This window comes from Rhea americana, unplaced genomic scaffold (assembly GCF_003343005.1).
Source record: "Rhea americana isolate MKP2758 unplaced genomic scaffold, rheAme1 scaffold_20, whole genome shotgun sequence".
In the NCBI taxonomy this organism is placed as follows: domain Eukaryota; kingdom Metazoa; phylum Chordata; class Aves; order Rheiformes; family Rheidae; genus Rhea; species Rhea americana.
In genome coordinates, this window is record NW_028186150.1 from 6,900,308 (window position 1) to 6,920,905 (window position 20,598).

The 20,598-nt window shown below is 36.0% G+C and overlaps 1 protein-coding gene across 4 annotated transcripts in view; it reads left to right on the plus strand.

Annotated features, from left to right (window-relative positions):
* The window catches only part of CHD9 (chromodomain helicase DNA binding protein 9), a 99,447-nt gene that overhangs the window by 16,665 nt on the left and 62,184 nt on the right, over window positions 1–20,598 (plus strand). The window lies entirely within an intron of this gene.

Sequence of the window (20,598 nt, forward strand, 5' to 3'; positions counted from 1 at the left end):
AAGATTTATATGACTTGAAATATCTATTTAGACAAAAGGATGCCTGCCTTTCCAGTACTTGTATTTTCTAAGTGCAACAGGGAAAACTGGTTGTTTTATTGTTTAGCTGCAAATATAATGGCTGATTGTCTTTTGAAGTACTGATAAGAGCATATTTTKGGGAGTTTTAATAACTTATTTGCATATATGTGCAGGTATAGTATGACTGACTTGYGTGGCTGATTTCCTGCAAGAATAACACTTTTTTGTTACATTGGTCCTTTGCTTGATAACATAATGCTCATGCTAATCAACTAAAAATATAAGGGTTTTTCTGTTTGTTTTTAGTATGATATTAATAATATAAAATACACAAAAGCTATGCCTAACTTTCTTATTTATTTTCTCTTTCTTTTTTTTTTTATGTTTCTTCTGGCTAAAATAAAAAAAATTCCACAGTTCATACATACATGACCTCATATATTGCAAGTGTTAAAATTCTCCACATGGAAGACAAGATAGCATAAAAATTATCTTGTACATTTTCAGTAGTATAGAAAAGAAACAACCCAAAACTTTGCAGACAAAACATTTCCCAATTTGAAAATTCTAGTGAACTTTTGAATMGCTTTGTTAATTGTTTGAGATCTTAAGCCTCTGTAGTAGGGGGTTTTTTGGTTGTTTGTTTTTGTTTTTTTAACACAGACCTTTATCTGTATCGCATTCTAGTATTTTATAGTGACATGTATGAGTGGCAATAAACTGAGATATTGACTGGTGATTGCTTTGATCTCGTACGGAAGTAGTTAAACTCTTCAAAAACAAAACAAAAAAGGAAGGAGTAAGGAAAGCTCTCCTTTCACAACGCCATAACCAGCAAATTCATTTGCTTTTATTGCAGCTGTTGGAAACTTCAGCACATATGAGGTTCCTGAGGATTTTTTTTTTTTAGCTTAATAGATTCCTATATCAAAAGGAAATACATCTTGACTATACAAGGAGAAACTTAAAAACCAAAGGCACAAATAATTGTTCTTTCAGCCTTTAGAATTCATAAATCTTTCAAGCCAATGCTATAGTTTTGGAGAGTAGATTAGTGGCTTTCTTTGTCAACATTTTAAGTGTGGCAGCAGTGACTGCATGACTTACAAATTAATACCTGATAGYATCATGTTTTGGCACTGCTTGATAGCTTTAAGCCCAGATTTGATGTAATAGAAGTGACTGAAACTTCTTCAATTTCARTTAGAGGGTATGGCAAAAGGAGCCATAACTACTCTGTGGTAARTGCATTTATTTAGCTGCCATTGCTGGTTATATAGGTCTTTCCAAATTGTGAGGACATTTGTTTAATGTATATACATGTGAAAAGTAAAATTAGGAATTTTTGTTTAAAATTACAGTAGAAATTCTGCTTATTTTGGAGGAAAGGACAGGGAATATAAATGCTTTCTAATTTTCAATATCTATATTTTGAAATAGAGGTCAATAACATCAAATATGCATATATGCCTGCATATGGCTGTATAAAATATATAAGTTGATAACTGTATACCTGAGGCTATAGATTCCTGTCTTATCAAAAAAAAAAAATTGGGAAGAAGAGGAACTCAATACTGCTGCTTTTATATAGCTTGCAAGAAACTCCTAGTCCCTGTGAAGAAGGCAGTAAAATAACATTTTTCTCCTATTCTCAGAATAATAATGCTGCTAATTTTATCAGTGGAAAGATAAGGGTCTAATTTTTGATTTTTAGATCAGTAGATTGCTTTTCCATTTTGACTTCTGCTTATGTTCATGGCATCGAATTTTCAATTCCTACTAGTTTTTACTTGTAGCAAAGAAAGTGTGTTATTAGTAGAATATGCACATGGCTGTGAATTCAAGAATAGCTTGATTATTAGCTGAGACAATGCAGTACTCGCATTCTGTTGGTGTTCATATACGTTATTTTTTTCAGGTCGTGGAGTAGGGAGAAGAAGGGACAGCCCAAGTAGCTAGTCTGGGCAGCTCTCTCTAACGGAAGGCTGTCCGTAACCTAAAGATGCACAGTACAGTAGCCGGCAGTGAAATATGATCCTATTTATTACAGTGTGTCCAGTCCTGCAAAAGGAGCAGAGCTGGAGCCGCCGGCCAGGAAGCGGAGAGCGGAGAGCGGAGTTGCTGCCAGCCGCTTGGAGGCTATTGGTCTCCCCTGAGCACACTCGGGGTGAGGGGTGAACAGGAAGCGGAGTCCAGGAAAGGGAGGYGGCGAGCGAGTCGTGCGTTAGCGTAGCGTGCGAGGAGCGTGCGGGATGCCAGCCGGGCTGAGCAGGAGGTCTAGGAAAAACTTTCTGGTGCTACGACTTATTTACTGTCGTGTACTTCGGGATGTTTTAAGACTACTYCGGTCTTTCGCTGATGCCTGTTTTAATGCCTTCATTTCTAACTAAGTGTGGAGTAAAAGTTCTGAGGCCTATGGAAAATATTTAAATTTGGGAGGCAGTTGTTTGGTTTTCTTACTGTGGCGTGAGAACAGAGCAACTTTACAGTGTTTAAGGTTGGTTTTACTTTTTTTCACCTGGAACTTTGAAATGAAACGGACAGAAAACAATTATAAAACTGCATGATTTGGGTTTTCTAATAATATTCAGGGTGTGCAATAAAGTGTAAAAATTGGATTCTGACCTCAGTTTATCTGATAGCACAGGTGTTTTGTGTTTCTCTCAGAAAGTAACTGGTGGTGCAATGGCAGCTGTCAAACAACTGGAAAAAGTGAATTGATGGGTGAATGACAGAGGCGAACATTTTAGYCTCTTTAAATCAGTGTGTGTACTACGAATTAGGAATAAAAAAASTATGGCAATTACTGAAGCTGTGTGTTCCAGATCTGTCTTGTCCAATTGCAGTTCCAAGAGGGATTTTAGTTCARCTTCTCGTTTTTATGTATTGTTTGATCATTTTGTAGCATTTAAAGTTCAAGATCAATTTTTATTTGAGCTTTTTACAAATGCCTATGGTTTGACTGAGGTGGGAGGGTAGAAGAAGATACTGGTCTTACTGAGACTGATTATTTTTTAGAGTAGGAGTTAGGTAGGAAGGAAATTTTATTTCRTAACTTTCATATGAATTAGTTTGTATGTCTACTGCTTAATGACAAAAAAGTCTTGTTGTGCTGATTTTTTWTATATATATATGTATTGAGGAAACGATTATTGCTAGATTTGGTTATTTTCTTCAGTTTTAGTTTGATAATTGCAGTTTATCCAGACAAGATCTTTTTTATTATTTTTTTTTTACTTTAATAAGTAGTTAATTGACTGTAGCTGTTGTGAAAGGACCTGACAATAGAGAACTGAAGATCTTTAACTTCAGTTWAACTGAAGTTATTTAAAGTTAAGGAAGATAATAAAATACCTTTCACTTCATCATTTGAAATGAAGCATACTYAGAACTTTTTGTACAGCTATTCTTTTCATACAAATTAGTTTAAAAATTAATACAGTCACTTCAATGCAATACTGCACAATTTAAAACATCTAGAATGTCTTATGCTGCTATTATATTTGCTATGCCTGCTATATTTAGAATATAATTGTAAATATATTGCACCTCTAAATTCTGCATCATGCATTTTTCAGCTAAGTTACTTTGATAATGAGAGCGCAAATTGAAGTGGAAAAACGCAATAGAGATTGATGTWGCTTTACTCTCAACTAATGCAACTCCTCTGGTCTTTAACTCCACTTAACTTATTTTTGYTAAAGCCAAGTAATCTACTTTCATTTCATAACTAGAAAAAGACAACAAATATACAGGCTTGAATGTTCAGTTCTGTATGTTTAGAACAAAAATAAAGTTGACAAGTTATTCTGAAGTAGAAACTGCTGAGAGAAACTTATGACCACCTCAYTGTATATAGTATAATAAGCATTTTAATCTATTCTGGCTACRTATGTAGAKATAAGTGAGATTAAGAGGTYCCTTCYAACCTTACCGATTCTATGATTCTGTGATTAAACTGGAAAATAAAATTCYATTGTAGTTCTGAAGTGTCATAGGGCAAGGTGGTAGTCTTACCTCTTAGGTCAGAAGGGTTTTTTCTTTTTTCCTTTTTTTGTGGCTAAAAGTTTGTCYCCTAACTTTATAGTTCAGCATATTCATGCATTCCAGTTTACATCTGGTGTTTTTTTAAAATATGCAAGCACAAGCTCTCTTGCTGTTTGTATCAGAGCAACAGATCAGAGCAACTGCATTTCTGGATAGAATTTTTCGTGCTCTTTTAGCTAATTACAAAGAAAGTGAAAATTGTACGTGATTCTTCRTCAGGATTATGCTCTAGGACATCTGTGTGTATCACAATTGTATAACTTCATATGTAAGATTATTATCAGAGATGGAGGTAGGTTTCTCCTGATTGAAGTTCAGGAAACTGGATTTTGTGCTGCTGAGGTGCATGCCCTGAGTTAGGCCACAGGCCTTTAACCTCTCCCTGTGTTAGCAGATGCCTCTCTGTACTGTAGAGTTTTGTGATAAAAATAAAATACACAGTAAACAGTCATGTGCTTTCTCAAGTAATTGTGTTAAGCYCAATAAGCCAATTAGTTGATAGTTATAGAAAGCATACAAAAATTAAGGATATCTAGTGTATGCCCTGSGTATTCTTACAATACAAATACTAAATTATGATCCTTTTATTTACATTGCTTTTGTAGTAGTGGATGACAAAATTTTCAGTGGTACTGAGTATAATAAATTACGTGGCTCAAAATTTATCCCACTTCACATAATCTGAAAATAAAAATCTAAACATCTGATCTAGTCAAAGTAAAAATATTTGAATATGGGGGRCATTCAGAATCACATTTAAGCACCAGTAGTTTGAAAAAGAAAAAGAACCCTCAAACCTCCATTTCTTCCTAAAATGCTGAATGCTGAAACTCCACGGATCCACGGATATCCACTGTATTTCTATTGTTCTTGTTCCCTTAATTATGGTTAATTTTATGAGTAACATTGCGTTAGCAATGTAAATCTCTGTCTGAACTTTCTTTGTGAACATGATTATTTCTAGGAGTTGTCTGCTCTGGATTTAGTTCTCTGTGCTTGAAGAACCATTTTCACCTAGCTTTTAGCTGTTACTATGTCAATGTTTTTTTTTTTTTTTTTTCTCTGCCACAGTGAGGCAGCAGAATTCAGTTGTCATCTCCCAGGACCCACCAAGTTTTTTTAGCATGAGACTTGCACAATTCTAGACAGGGATAAACATACAGAATGTAGGGTGCCTTTTCCCCTCCTCCCCYCTCCCCCTTTTCCCCTAACTTTTCTCTTTTAACCTCTGGAATGAGCACTCCCTCTGCTGATTTRAAAAGTAAATGTTTCCGTTTTTTGTTTGTTTCTTTTTTTTGTTGAGCTTTTTGTTAGTTTTACCATATTTCCTGCTTTTTCACTTTCTATTATTTTGAAAATCAGTTGCAGAAATGAAAAAAAGTGAAAGTGAGCAGCGGGTCAGGTACGCAGAGCTAATGAGAAGAGCAGGGCATGGTGTCTGAGCTGAGCGCGGCAGTTCCCTGAATGAGCAATATGTTTTAAACTACAGCTGTATGTAATATGTTTTCCTTTCTAAACTATGTTTTGTTTTGTTTTTGCCAGTGATGTATTCATGAAAATAGCAATATTTTGGTGGTTTAATAGTTGAATGTTTATGAAGCACTTTAATTTTTTATATATTTTGATTTTGTATTTATTTTTAGCTATCCCGAATGCTTTTCTTAAGTATCTCTGAACCTTTCTCGGCTGTCAAATAATTATGTTGTCCAATTCTGACTTGAGAAAAGAAATGCTTGCTGATTTTTTCCGTAATGATTGSTATAATTTAAGAATATCACTTTTCCTAAGATAATTGCATGCTCATTAAATACTGCAATAGTTGTCTTTGAAATATGCCAAAACAGAAACATTTTTGTAAAAAGTAGTTAACAGATGGCAGGCATAGGAAGGAGGCTTCTAGCTAGATCAGTTTACAGGAGTAACCTTACAAATATTGTTGAGGCACAATTAGTTGAAAAAATAAATAACATGGAAAATAGTTTTTAAAAATTGGTATTGCGGAAAAGGTACAATTGAGTATCTAAATATTTATTATCTGCGAACAGCTGTCTGGTTGACGTTGAAGAACTATAAAGCAGTTCAGTAATGTGAGAGTACCAGCATAAAGATGTAACCATATAGCAGTTGTGTTATCGAGACAGCAACCCATACTGTTGGTTGTTAAAGCTAAAGATTGTTAAAAGTTTCAATATATGCTTAAGTTACAATTAGTTTAAGGGAAAAGAGAATTAGTTTAGTGAAAAAAAGCTATGTTGTTCCATCTTCTGTTTCTTAGCACAACAGTTGGAGCTCTCTGGAGATCTCATTTTACTGCAAAGTAACTTTTTTTTTTCTTTTTTCTTATTTAATTTGCTGCTTGGTTGTTCAAAATTGTGTACTCTGGAAACAGTGGTAGGAAGAGAGGAAAGAGCAATGAAGTGGGAAGCAAAGAGAGCACAAGTTTGCTCCATGGGATTCTTCCTTGGTATCAGTGCCCATTAATCTGTTCTGTCTCATGCCATTATCCAAAGCCTGAATTTGTGAGTAGCTTCGAACATACAATTGCTTCTAGAATTTCCAGAATAGCATTTCATCTTTAGACACTTTGTAGGAAATCAACACTTTATGAAACGTTACTGAAACAACATTACTGAAAGAGAAATAGAACTGGTTAACAGTGTTAACCAGCTGTAGGTTTTTGAAGGCAGTTGAAGTACATTTGGAATTAATACTGCTTTTGTCCAAATATGAGTGTTGTGTGTTGTGTTTTATGATTTATTTTACCTGTTAGGCTAATTCTAAATATGTATATGTAGAAAAAACATTTACCACAAACAGGCTTCTACAACTGGAGAGGTATTGTTTTATTTGCTTCATTRACTAAGATGCAAAGTTTGAACAACCTTGTAGTTGCGTGGATTTCCAAGAACAGTGTTTATCTTAAGGTGGTTCGAGTGGATTCCATTTGATGTCTTTTCAGGCTAAGAAATGTAGGTAAATGGGTATCTTAGAATGATGTGACTGAGAATTCTTACACTGACTTGAATGAGYGTGATAAGTGAATCTAGGAATATAGCTTTAGGCTGGGAATAGTTGACAAGCCTCTTTGAAAGTTGCACAATTTGTGGTAGAGATTGATTTTTCTCTTATAAATGTAGCAGCCTTTCTTTCATGTGGGCTATTTCACTTGTGTTTACATATACTTTGCACTTTGGAGGTTTTTTTTGCTCCCTTGGTGTCTTACTGTGAAGACTAACACTTTAATTTATACCTTGAGATGTTGTTTTTTTTYCCCCTCTACATACAACCTCTTCAGAAGTTAGTTTGTAGTTTAAAGTAATTTCCATGTTTTCAGCATGTCATGTATATAATGTTATTCAATAGCAAATGTAACTATTAAAACAGCAAAGACAGGCTTCTTTCAGAAGATGTTCATAAGTTGTAAGGAAAATGGAAGTTGGTCTTAGTTATAGATCTCAATGTTTTGCTTCTGAGAATTTTGTTTGTTTCTCTTGCTATAGTTTGAAACAGCTGTACGACAGAGTTTCTAAAATTTTGCTTTCAGAAGAGAATTCTGACTTTTTATGTTAAGAGTAATCCTAAAAGCAATTGCTTCACTGTACCACTTTTTTACTGAATACCACTCATGTAGTAAGAGATTTSCTGGATAGTATTTTAAGCAACCTTGCTAGAGAAACATAACTGTCATGCTTTTCATGACTTGCAGCATACTGAGACTCAGTATCCATTTTTATACTTTAAAAGGTTAGGAAGTATCTCTATAAGATTTTGCAAATTTAGTTTTCCTTTCTTCATTGAACCTTGGTGGCAGCTACTAGTGAGGCTCAGACATTGCTCAGCTTTGTGGAAATTTTATTGGAACAATGAAGCAGCAGGAATTTGATTCTTGCAAATCTTAAAAAGCAGCAAATATTACAGATGCTGAGCACAAGCTGTCAAAGAGAGGGCAGATAAATTAATTTAAACATAGGACTGATAGTGGAAAATAGTATGAAGGTAGAGGCAAAGGATTGGGTCATCATTCAGGGGAGATTTTTCATACCCAAACCTCATAGAAGAGAGATTTATGTTGCTGATAAAATTCAAACTACTGTGGTAAATTTACACTCTCATTTTTGGAACAAATAAAATCATACTTTCGAAACAGCAAGTGTAATCTTTTGCATCAGGTGTATAGAACCCCAAAAGGATCAAGTGCAGTATGCRTGTGCAACTCATTAAACAGACATTTTAGAGGACTGTGTGCACAATCTCAAGGAGGCCCTCCAAAATTTAATTTATTAAAATTGTTTTGGAGTTGTGAGGTACTGCAATGCTGGGTGCTTTAATGATACTCAAGACTGAGCTGTGAAATTGAGGCAGGATTTTGAGGTCTGTTCTGATGTGATTTATTATGAGTGAAAAATACACGGTGGGAAKTACCAGCTTTTTGATGGCCTATATTTATTCTGTGATTGTTCTGAAAGTTCTGGAATTCCACGCCACTGATTTTAAATCATGTTCTTTTGGTTCCAGTGCAACACTTCTAATGCARGATTTCTAATAACAGCTTCTATATATTCAGAATAGAGGAATAATGACCTCTTTCAAGCTRTTATTCAGCTTTTGCTTGAGCAAGGAATTGTTATGCTGGAGCACCCTATTCATACTGAATAGGGCAAGTATTGCTTTACCTCTTTCAGGCTGGTCTGGAGATCTCATGACTAGTAGGTACTATTCAAGATGTGTTGTAATATGCTCCTCTCTCTTCCCACCCTATGGCACTCTGTTACTGCCATGTTCTACATGGATTTTGATGCGTTTTTAAAGTCCTCTCAATGACAGTCAGGTTAAATAAAATCAGTCCATGAATTTAGGTGGAAGTGATCTGAATGAGGTGCCAGTGCCTTGAAGCAGTATCATAAGACATAAATATGTCTTATTACATCGATAGAGAAAAGATATCTTTGCATTTTCTGGTTGTTGGTAGGATCCAGTAGTGTTATATGTGCAAGCATAAAAAAAGTGTTTCCCAAAGTTACTTTTACAGTTACAAAGTCAGAAATGTCTTACACACTAGTAAGAACAGCTTTTAAAAAGACTAGGCAAATGTATCTTAATATTTCTGCATTGTAACTTCTCTTATATTATCGTATGGCGAGGGAGTAAYCTAATGTAGGCTTCCTTCTTGTTGCTAGCAGAAAATAAACAATTCGCGCATTTACCTCCAGTCGTTTGATATGATGAAATCTGATCAACTGTAGATCCTCTGCAAGGGACACGTTTTCTCATACCAGTCTGTTGCGATTTTGGACGAATGTGAACAGACTTTGACCAGCTTCAGGAGGTTTTCAGGAGCGATGACTGAACATTGCTTGTTTTGGATAGAGGGTCAAAGGTGCCCTGTGGCTCTGACTCTGCCTGCAAATTTCCTTGGCTGCACGCTGCCCTTTTCTAAGCAGTCTGTCATCCCGCTGCTTGCTGATCATTTCTGTTGGCTTCAATGCCATTAATGAKGATATGCGTTTCTCTTGTCCTGAGCTTTACACTAGATCTAGTCCTCTTGTGCTAAATATCTGGCTCAGCTGAGATAGAAAATTATTGCTGTGCTGCTTCTTTCTGGAGGCTTATCTTAAGCCTTTTTTTCTTTTGTTTGATCCCTGCCAGTAAGTTCTTACTCCATGCCTCTGCAGGGAAGCTCTTGGATGATAYGTTCTTTCTCTAGAGAGTTTTTAAGAGGCTTCTGGGGGAAGAAAAAAATCTTCCTGGGCTTTTCCTTTGCCTTAAAAAGACTTCTTTTAGATCCCCTGTGCCCTCTGACTGTGATCTTTATTTTTACACCAGTGCCTTTTTGATGAACTCCTTTCCTGTAGGCATCCACTTTCCCTTCTCTGTTTTGGGGCGGGGGAGTAGGGAGCATGTCTTTAAGGAATGTTTAATTGAGAAATCTAGACTCAACAGGAGAAGTGTTGATAGGCTTACATAAATGCTAAAGTACTCTTTTATATTGGAGATTCTAGCACTCTAGCAAGCTGTTAAAACATTTCAGTGAGGCTGACACAAAATATATGCAAGTTTGCTTAAATTGAATCYGAAGAATTATTTCTCCATCAATGGAAATACTATGYATAGTCAGCACTGATTTAAATGATGTGTGATTCCTCGGGTACGGAGGTGGGGTGCTTTTTAATAAATAAATAAATAAATTTCCCCAATTTATATCAGAATCTTTTAATACACACCAAGTGCTGCTTTTTTATCTTTCTGAAMTTACAAACATTGAAGAAGTTTTGGTTGCTTTTTTAGGTGTTAAGGATACTAAAAAAGAAAAAACRTCATTTTCAAAGGTTCAGCAACTTTTCAACTTAACTATTTTTGGTGAATAAAGTTATTGTAAGTAGTGAGGTCTCACACACAAGCCTTTCTGAATGTTACTTGCTTAGATGTAAAGGTAGTTCATTACTTCCTGGTTCTGCTATTCACAAGCAGCACAAATGCATTCTGTTTAAAAAAAAAAAAAAAAAAAAGTGCTGGTATTAACCTATAAACATTTCTGGATTTTTGACCGGGATGACTATCATTTGCAACATGTTATATCGAGAACCTTCATATTCCAAATGAGCTGATTCATGTAAAACATCTAAGTGAACTTTACCATTCTACCTAATATATTACAAAATTCCTGTAGAATCTGTTAAATTGTGCTGTCAAAAYGTTCTGTGGAGGAGAATCTACCTCTCTGTTTTTTTTAATCTGCAGTTGTTTCCCTGACCTAGCTCAGCTTTCCTTTCTGCAGGTAATTGCAGGAGCGAGGTGCCGAGACAAAAGGTGGGCAGGTTCGCGCTAGCTCTGCGGAGTTCGTGTCTGCTTGCCCTTGCCCTTCAGCAGGATGAGTGACTCCATTGCAGCAGCAGCAGAGCACAAAACAGGCCACGGACGGGGCTGCAGTTTGCAGCCCGGCGCAACTGCCGTGGCCGCGTGGCGTGGGGACTTGCAGCCTTCTGACTCTAGAAGCTCTTTGGGGCAAAAGGCTGAATTGAGAGAGTTTGGAGGGGAAAGTGTACAAAAATAATGACGTCGTAGTAAACTTCGTAAGGATGAAAGGATTTTTGTCTTTAGTTATAAAAAATACTTAGGAGCGTTTTCACAGTAAGTGAGACGAAGTTATATCAAGACGAGCTACTGTTAAGGTTCTGTTCTCTTGCCGAGTAAGAGACTTTGTTATGCCTTGCTGGTTTCTGAGCATGCCTACGACTGGCGTCCTGATTCAGGTGCTCGTGTTAAGGGAGTAAAAAGCTGCTTGTGTTTGTCATTCCTTTTGGTATTTTTTGAGGGGGGATCGTCTCCTGACTCTCTCTCTCTGTTTGGTGATGAAAAACAAAAGAAAAGTAGTCTCTTTGTGGTAGAAAAGTGGTGGCCATTTACAGCATGAGTGGACAGGTAGAGACTTGGGAAAATAGAATGAGGAAAGTTATTTTCTGTTTTAATTTGGAGTTGTTTGCAGTTTTGTTTTATTTGCTCTGCTAGCTCTTGCACCTTAATCTTTGATTTGTTCTGAAATCAGCATTTTTAAGAAGATTTTTCTTTTTGTATAATAAATCATAATTTCTGTCTAAAAATAAATACAGTTACTTGTTATAAAATTACTCGGTAAGAAAGCAGTAGCTAAAACCTGAGTACTTCTAAGGTAATATGGAAATCTACCAAAGACTGTAAATCTGAATGGTGCCTGTGCTGTTTAAATTGTTGGGTATGTAATGAAGAGGTTGGAAAAAAGCTATTTCAGCATATTCATCTTCATGCTTTGTATTTTGCGTGGAATATATAGAAGTCGTTCAAGTGTTCTTTTTTTCCTTTTAAAAAAATTGTTTTAAAAGTCAAATTTTCAGCTGTCTTTTTACAATCTAAAGCTTTGTGCAACTGCTAAACTAAGACCTTTATTCAGAATCTTTTAACTGTATCTACCATATGGAGAAGAATTTCCTGAATTCTGATGTGTCCCATGGAGGTCAAACGTGACTTTTGTTGCAGGTGTAAAAGCTGAACACTTTCAACAGTTTTTCAATTTTCGTGACTGAAAGACTTTTTTGTAATTTTTTTTAAAAGAAAGGCTTAAAATTTTTCTTTCAATATTTACTGGAAAATGTATTTGATGTAGGACTTTGAACCTTGTTTAATGCTTCATTTTTAGTAAAAGAATGCATTTCTTTCCCCCTCTCCTCTTTCCAGTTTTTAGTGTGAGGCAGTTTTACATGTGCAAGTGGTATATATTGTATGCTTTCAAGTGCATATAGCTGAAATGATCTTTAGTGCATTTGTTTCGTATGTGTATGGTAGTTTGTATCTGTYTTGGTATCGGGTCATTGGCACAGGTGCTAGTCTTTGGCTCTCTGAATGTTGGTAGCATTTGGATACTACTGGTCAGAATTGCCGSGCTATTGTATGTACTGGTTGGTTATGTTACCCCGAAAACTTGTGTGCCCAGAAATTAGGATACTGAACTCCTAGCCTGTGTCTGTTAATACAGTTTCACTTGACATATTTGTGTACTGAGCTGAAGCTAGTAGCAGGAATTCCAGTGGTTTAGTGTCAGCTTACTTGAGCTGTTACTAAAAATTACCATATACTTCAAAAATACAGTGGTGGAAATTGCTAGTGAGAAGAGAATTTTTAAACAGTCAGCATGTTCTATGTGCAACTCCTGTTCCATGGCCAGAGCGTACTTCATTTCCAGTATTACTCTTTCACCTTTTGGGCTGTGAGTGTGGGGAATGTTGCAGTAGAATTCAATTCTTAGCACTCTGATTACAGACTGCTTCTGGTGTTCTTGTTTTGCAAGCAAATAGAGGTTTGAATTTTATTTGGTCCTTTGTTTTGCTTTTTGATCATTCTTGCGGTTCTGAAAGAAAGTGCTAAGGCTTGCTTCCTTTTGACTCATAAGGCATTGAAGTTGTTACTACACATCTTACTCCTTTTCCACAGTGGCAGTTTCTGAAAGAATCTCGCCCATTAGAGATCAACTTCTTTGCTTCAGTTAAAACAAAAAAACAAAAAAACAAAAAAACAAAAAAAAAGGAAGTGTCAAAATTTTGACTTAAACCATCATATTGAAAGATTTGTTCCTGCATTTAAACTTGAGCATTTAAATTGTCTTACTTACTTTAGACAATTAAAACATACAAATCTTTTCTTCAGGATGGGAGTTTTAGAATATTTCAGAAGAAACAGAGTTTAAAAAGTAAACATTAGTTTCTGAAATTAATGATTTGAAACATGCTATTACAACAATCTTTTGGAGGTTTTTTTGTTTTTTAATTATGCATAGGAATTTGAAATAGGCTTATGTAATCAGAATGAAAGTACAGTATTTGGAATTAAGGTTCCTATATTAACCTCTTGAAAGAGGGAACTGTGATAAACATTGGATTTCTGGAAATACACAATTTAATTTTCTCACACCTTCAAAATTGTACAATGAAAAGGAACTTTTCAATCATAATTTAACAGTGTGGCATCGTATTACATGTGGTTAAATTAGTACTTCGATAGAGGGACTATAGTTTAAATACTGTCATAAATGAAAAGAGTATACTCCACGTTTAGCTTTTTTTTTCTCTTTTTTCCTTAAAGTACTTATTCAGCCATTTGCTAATCTGTACAATGTAGCAGTTTGCCATGAGAGTCTCATCAGTAGTGCAAATTTTAAGAGGCTCAGTTGTACAAGCAGGAAGGAATGGAAATAAAAGGCTGAGTTAGACTCTACTAAGAATGAATTTAAAAGGATAACAACAAAATAGTGCAAGTGTAAAACATCAGTGTGTTTTAGCCACTGGGCCAGAGTGCCTTCTGAGGAAGTATGGGCCCTGTAGCACTTTCACTGTTCTTTGGCTTTGATACGTTTGAATGCTAGCAGGGATGAGGTAGTATACAATCGGAAGGTCCGTTTGGAGACTTACGAAGACTGCACCTGCTTTAGCAGCAGAACCATAGGACTTGTTCTGTGAGGTAAGAGAATCCATATGGGAAGTAGGGAGGAAAGCGAGAGTAGATCGTGAGTGGGTCGTGTGGTGTCAAAGGGTTGGATTCTGCAGCTGATGCCTACCATGATTGTAACCTCTCATGTGGTTTCTTCAAGCTCTAAGAAGAATTGAGCTCACATTGCTTCATTTCACTCAAAGTATCTCTTTTCTGCCTCTCTGTCTATGAAATGGTAGAGGCAGGGGACATCTCTGAGATTTCCGTCCTCCTAGTTTGACTGAAATTGATGTGATAGAAGCTACTGGGAGCTCCGAAGCATAACGGCACGAACTTGGATTACGTGATATCATAGCCTTGTGTTTTAAAGCAAGCTGAGTCAAAATTGAACAGCTCTCGCTTGTAGTTTAGTGTACATGCATAATTGTAACTTGAGAGCTGAAAAACAACCTACTTGAATATTTTAAAGCTAATTCTTCCTTGCAGGTCTTTAGTTAAAGAATTTATGATTATCAAAGCCTGGCTTGGTGGTATGGGACAGAAGTATGCCCAGCTGCATGAGGGACAGCAGTTCTGCCAGCTGTGATCATGAGACCGTTGGTTTTTTTTTTTTCTTTTGTTCTAGATTAAGCACCTCAGGAAAGAGGACCTTCAGAGGAAGGTATTAGTAATGTATTTCCTTGGGTAGCCGATGAATTTTGATAAAGTAGCAGTGAACAAACTGTTACCTCTATATCATGTACTACTTAGCTAAGTTAATCTTGACTATGGTAGTTGCATCAAGATGTGCTATGTATGTCCAGTGACAAATAATCCATCTGGGGGGAATAAAAACCCTACTACTTTGCACTGCTATTTTAAACTTCAAAACATTGTGATGTTTCCTATACTATCACAGGTTTTGACTGRCGCAAGGAAATCTTATATTGAGGAGCATTAAGGAAAAAAAAATCAACACAGTCGTAGCAACAGTCTGGTTTATCGTGCTGAAGTACCTTCTGGTAATGTTTTTTGTTCCTTTAACACTGAGTTTGTTCACTTTAAGTTTGTTTGGTTTATCACGAAGTAACCAATTTCAAGTTATCAGCACTTATAGACATGTATTCRTCTGTAAATTATCAGGTGACATGTGACCTGTTATTATGTGTTTTGAAATTAGATGTATTTTACTGCAGACACATCTCTTGAACAGGGAAGTTCACAGTGTAAAAAATCCCTGATACTTAGATTATAAAACCAAATGAATTGCTGCATTTCTTTTTCTACTGAAGCATCTGGCAAATATCTAAAAGATATTTTTGGATACAAATACAAAGAGATTATTAGAACATACTCTTATTGAGGACTTAATTTTACGATATTTTTATATTTCTGGCAGTGCTAGTTAAGGAACTCCACTCCCGCTTCTGTCGCCTCATTTCAGTGCTGTGAGGTGTCGTACCTTCAGTTGTGTTGATGCTAGTGTTAATTAGGCTATGCAGTGTTGCTGAACTGCTGAACTTCATGTGATCTGGGCGCAAAATAATTCCCATTTCTGTATTTGCAGGGAGGGCCACAAGCATTTATAGAAGACTAGGTATCAAGGATAAGAATGGGACTCAAAGTTAGAATTGCCTCTATAGCTGACGTGTAATAAACATGTATGTATGTAAGCACTGGATATATAGAGATTTTAAGTATCTTGGGATGTGGTGGTGGTTCTATGTCCTCAGAAAAGTTAGGCTATGTAGTAGTTTAAAAGCTGTCTTTCAGAGGAAAGTTTGTCATATTCTGCAAATATGCTACTTTGCTTATCTGTTGTAAGCTGTATAAGCRTATACTGTAGATCAAAATCAAAAAACAGGGTTAAAGAATTGAGCAGTGTTKCACTAATCTATTAAATATGTCCTATATGTCCTGGTTTTAGCATGAGAATTGCAGTCAAAAACTAAGATAGTACTTTTCAAACAGTGATTTAAATGCAAAACGACTTTGCTGTTGGAAACAGCAATTTTTATTGTATTTAAAAATCAGCCGTGGGCTGTTTCAGTATATGTAACAAAATATGCATTTTAATGCAGATTTCTGTAAATACAAACACTAATCTTGTGGCTATAACATCAAGAGTGGAGAAAAGGTGATGGTTGTTTTGGGGAGGGTGATATCTGCAGAGCACTTTCTCATTCTTTACCATTCAGAAAAGAAAAAGCATTCTCTGGAAAAACAGATGGAGAGCAATGAAGTGGCTCACAATACTAGTATAGGCATTTTTCTGCCTGCCTTATTCATATGACTTACTACCAGGACTGCTTTCTTTTAATTCAGCAGAAAGTAGCAGGAGGGCTAGAATAATTTGCTCGTGTTAACCTTATACTTGCTACATTTTGTTGGTATGGCTTGTATTTTCGTGGTAGTTGATGCTGACGAACTGGAAAGATGGAACACAATCATTCTTCTTATAACATAGAATGTTTTTTTTTTATGTATGAATGAATTTCTATTAGTGGTGATTTTTCTTGTAATTTTGTAAGAAATATTTATCTTTTTTTCCAAAGTTTCCAAAATAACCCCAGGAAAATAACTTAAAACATGACTTACCTTGCCAGGGAGGAATACAAACTCACTCCAGCCAAACCCATTTAGGGACTTCCTGTTGTTTGACTCCCTTTTTGCAAGGTAGTTTCAGTTTCTCTTTATCAAAGTCGTAAGAGTTAGGAAATGAGATATCTTTATTATAGTATTGCTTGAAGGGAGGACACGAGTTTGATAAAATTTTACTCTGTTCTGAAATTGGAGATGCATTCATAAAAACATAGGTTTTCGTAGTTTTCTCTAAATAAAAGCTTGCATCATTAAATAAAGAATTACTTTAGCATCCTTAACTGTACTTTAAATACAATAAGTTTACATTTAATGGTGTCTGTTCATGGTGTTGCCTTGTTCTGGATTTTAACTGTAATGCAAAAGTCTACTAAATTTAATCTTGTGAAAGAATACAAGGTGTCTCATAGGGTAGAAAAGTTAACAGCTTATTCTGCTTTTCCCTGGTAGTGTTATTCATCAGATTCTTAAAGCAGCACCTACTGGGGTGAGAGATTATGTCAGTGGATATTTGTTTAGTGAAGACTTAAAAATTAAAGCCGTCTTTGGTTTTTGGTCATCTGGTGGTAATGCAGTTTTAACAATGAAGATGCTTCCTACTGATACAGAGTTGGGCTTTTTTTTGTTTTTTGTTTTTTGTTTTTTTTTTCCTTTGGAGATACATCTGTCTCCTGGTACAATTTTCCCTCTTCTCAGGGCAAGAGTAGTAGGTAGTATTGCGTTTTTCTGGAGTGAACAGCTAATAGGCTGTTAACAAGTTGGAGATCCGTTCTATTTTGCCACTTTGCAACATCCTATTCACCACAGTTACTGAAGTTGTCTGACTTTCTTTGCCTGCTAAATGAAAGTTTCTCTATTGTAAAAATGGGGATGTGTTCCAGAAGAAGCTGTTACCTGTACTTTCCAAGAATATATTTGATGTGGTGGGATTTCAGGGGATCAGTGTATTTCTAGAGCTTTGACTATGGCTTTCAAACTCTAATGACTAGTCCCTTTAACTTAGAAAGAGACATATTTTCTTGCCTGTAAGCTGTAAGTATTTGACTACGTATCATATTGATTCATTCATCTCCAGATGCCTGCACAGAACTTGTCTTAAACAATGAAGTGAAACCTAAGGTTCCTTTATAGAGTATTGAGTTAGGTAAACTTTTTTTTAAGCAGTCAAAAAATTGAGGAAAGTTAGCAGGTAAGATTAGCTAAGAGTGCAAGAAACAAAGTAGTGGAGCTKCTTTGCTGGACACATTTATTGTTTTTGGCAATAAAACTAGAGCATTTTGATCCTTAGGTTAGACATCAAAGGTTTTTAGGGAACTGTAGAGTTATAGCGTACCTCTGAAATCGGTCTGAACCATAGTAATTCAGAACCACTGCATCTGCAACTCCAGTGGTCTTGAATGTGATCATTAGGTGTTTTTATATTTTTATATGTAGATGCCCATACTTTTCTTTCATATTAAAAGTATGCTTCCAGTGCAGTGCCCACCCAATGAGTAGAACAAAAGATATGCAATGCGTCAGGCTTAGATTAATGTAAATAGTCACTGTAGCTTGTTCTGCATGCAAAAAATCACACTTAAGAGGCGGTAGTTTTCGTTGGCATTGTATGCTGGTTTCTAGATAGCTGTGCTCAGTATGACAGAGTACAGCCAAAGAGAAGTGGTTGCATGGGCACAGAACACCAAGGCGCTGAAGACTGGCATGCRTCCAAGACGATATCTTGGTAGAGCAAGATTTCATTTTCTTTCGTTTTTGGCAATCTGTATGCTCCAATACATAGTACTTCCATTAAGGAGTACTTTTAAGATTTATAGTGAAAGAAGCCCACAGTTCTCATGCAACTATCATATTCAGAAAAAGAATTTAGCTATATTTGACAATGAACCACAAAAAAAAGTTCTCTTTTCAACCAAAAGCTTCCAAATAGAAACTTCAGTGTGCTGCAAAGTCATTCTCTAATATTAGATACTGGCTTTGCAGCATGGCCAGGTTAGCAGAATCTGGTTACACTGGTTTGATGTCCTCTCCGTGAATGATATGGTAAATTAGAACCTTACTGGTTAAGATGCAGCAGCATTAATAACTTAATTAATATATTGGCTATAGAAGTGGTGAAAGCACTGTAGATGTGTGTAATATGCATTATTAGGTTTGGTAGCTTTTAGAAGAGAAACAACATCCTATAGACGGTGTAACATGAAAAGCAGGTGCTTGCTTCCTCTTAGAAACGTGACTGGTTAAAGGTTGCTGTCCTTTAATATTAATCTCCAGTTAATCTTAAAATTCGGTCATAAACTTAGTGTTAAATGTGTTGTAGGGTTTGGATCACTGTAACCAAATTTACATAGGGAAGTAACTATTGTACAGCTAACAAATGTTGCCTAGTCACATTGTAGTAGTAATCATCTGTTCATTTGTCAATGTTACAGGCAACAAATATGGAAGGTTGAAAAATTAGCTTTTTTCCCTGTATCTTCTTTTTCCTTTCTTTGCTTTCTGTACAAGTAACACTTTTGGATTAGGTCTCAGGTGTATGTATCTATGAAGATTCTGTGTCCTTGAAACATTGACACGGTCATTCATTAACAATGAAAACAGGAAGCAAGGAGAAGAGTGAAGAGCATTATCATCATAATAATCTGAAAAGCTTCACTGACTCCCCTAATAGTTCCATATATGCACCAAACAAGAAAGGAAAAATGGTAGAACCCTGTGGATCTTCATTTGACTGTGTGCTTGGCTTTGAAGAGCAATCCCAGTAGATGATGTGGGACAACTGTTGAACAAGAAAGTGAAAAAAATAGTTTCGAAGAAACTCTGAAAAATAAATCGTTGCAGTTGATGTCAAGGTCCTCTTACTTTGCCCGCTGACCTGGTGGACTGAAAAGAATTTGTTATCCTTTCGAGGCATCCTGTGCTTAGTAGTTACCTCTTCCCACAGATGTGTCTAATCTGCCACAAGAAGTAAAGGAATCTTTCAAGTCATTGAAAATGTAAACCTTTTGGCTTTCTATTTTTAGAATAGCAATGATCGTAACTAAGTTCTTGGTGGTAACTAGTCCTTGAGTGAGTAAATCCACAAGTGAAGATGAATCTTTTTTCTTAAAGATAAGGATGCYTTATATAATTAAATCAGGAATGTGTGGCTCATTAAAATTCAGAGAAAGGCATTAACAGTCCTTAGAGTGTATCTAGAATGTATGTTGTTCGGGAGAGAGATTTAGCCTTAAAAGTCAATGCACATACAGAATTGAAAGTAATACAACATTGGCTTGAATGGTTACATTGTAAGAAGTGTGTTCTGAGAGTAGAAGTAATGTTTTGTTCGTGGAACAGATAGGGCAGGCTTTCCTAAAAGAGTAAAGTTTTTGCTATATATGTTCARCTGATTTTCCTGAGGCTTCCTGAGTAGTGATATGCAGTGGATATAAAGGAACTGTTAGAGGTCATGGAACAAATTTAAAGTAGCTTTATGTCTACAAGGAGGGAAAAAYAATGTCTGTGTGAGTTGATTTATCCTCATCTTAAGAAGTATTGTGCCAGTGAAGGTCTTTGAGTGCATATCCTAAACTTCTTACTAACAAGGTGTTGGGAAAATGCCTTTTTATGAAAAGTCTGCTCACCAGAGTATTCCTAGCTATTGGGAAGACTTATGTCATGATTCTCTCTGGATATTGCCTGGTAACTTGGTTGTTAAGCTAATGCAAAAGCAAAGATGTCGTTCAGCAATGTGTAGTGTGCTTCTGCTCCTGCAAGACAGCGTGTCAAAGTCTATTGAATGCTGCTGAAGAGAAGGTGCAGTCCTTGCTGCTGTGAATCACGGCATAGGTGGAAAAGTCTACAGCTATTGTCTTACTYCGTTCCACCCTTAATATTTTTTTTAGCGATAATTCTTCCATGTGAACAGCCCAATTGCCTATACCTGCTGCTGTTAATGGCTTTTCCAGGCAGCAGCAGCAGCATGAAATTGACATGATTCTTGACAATTTCATTGCT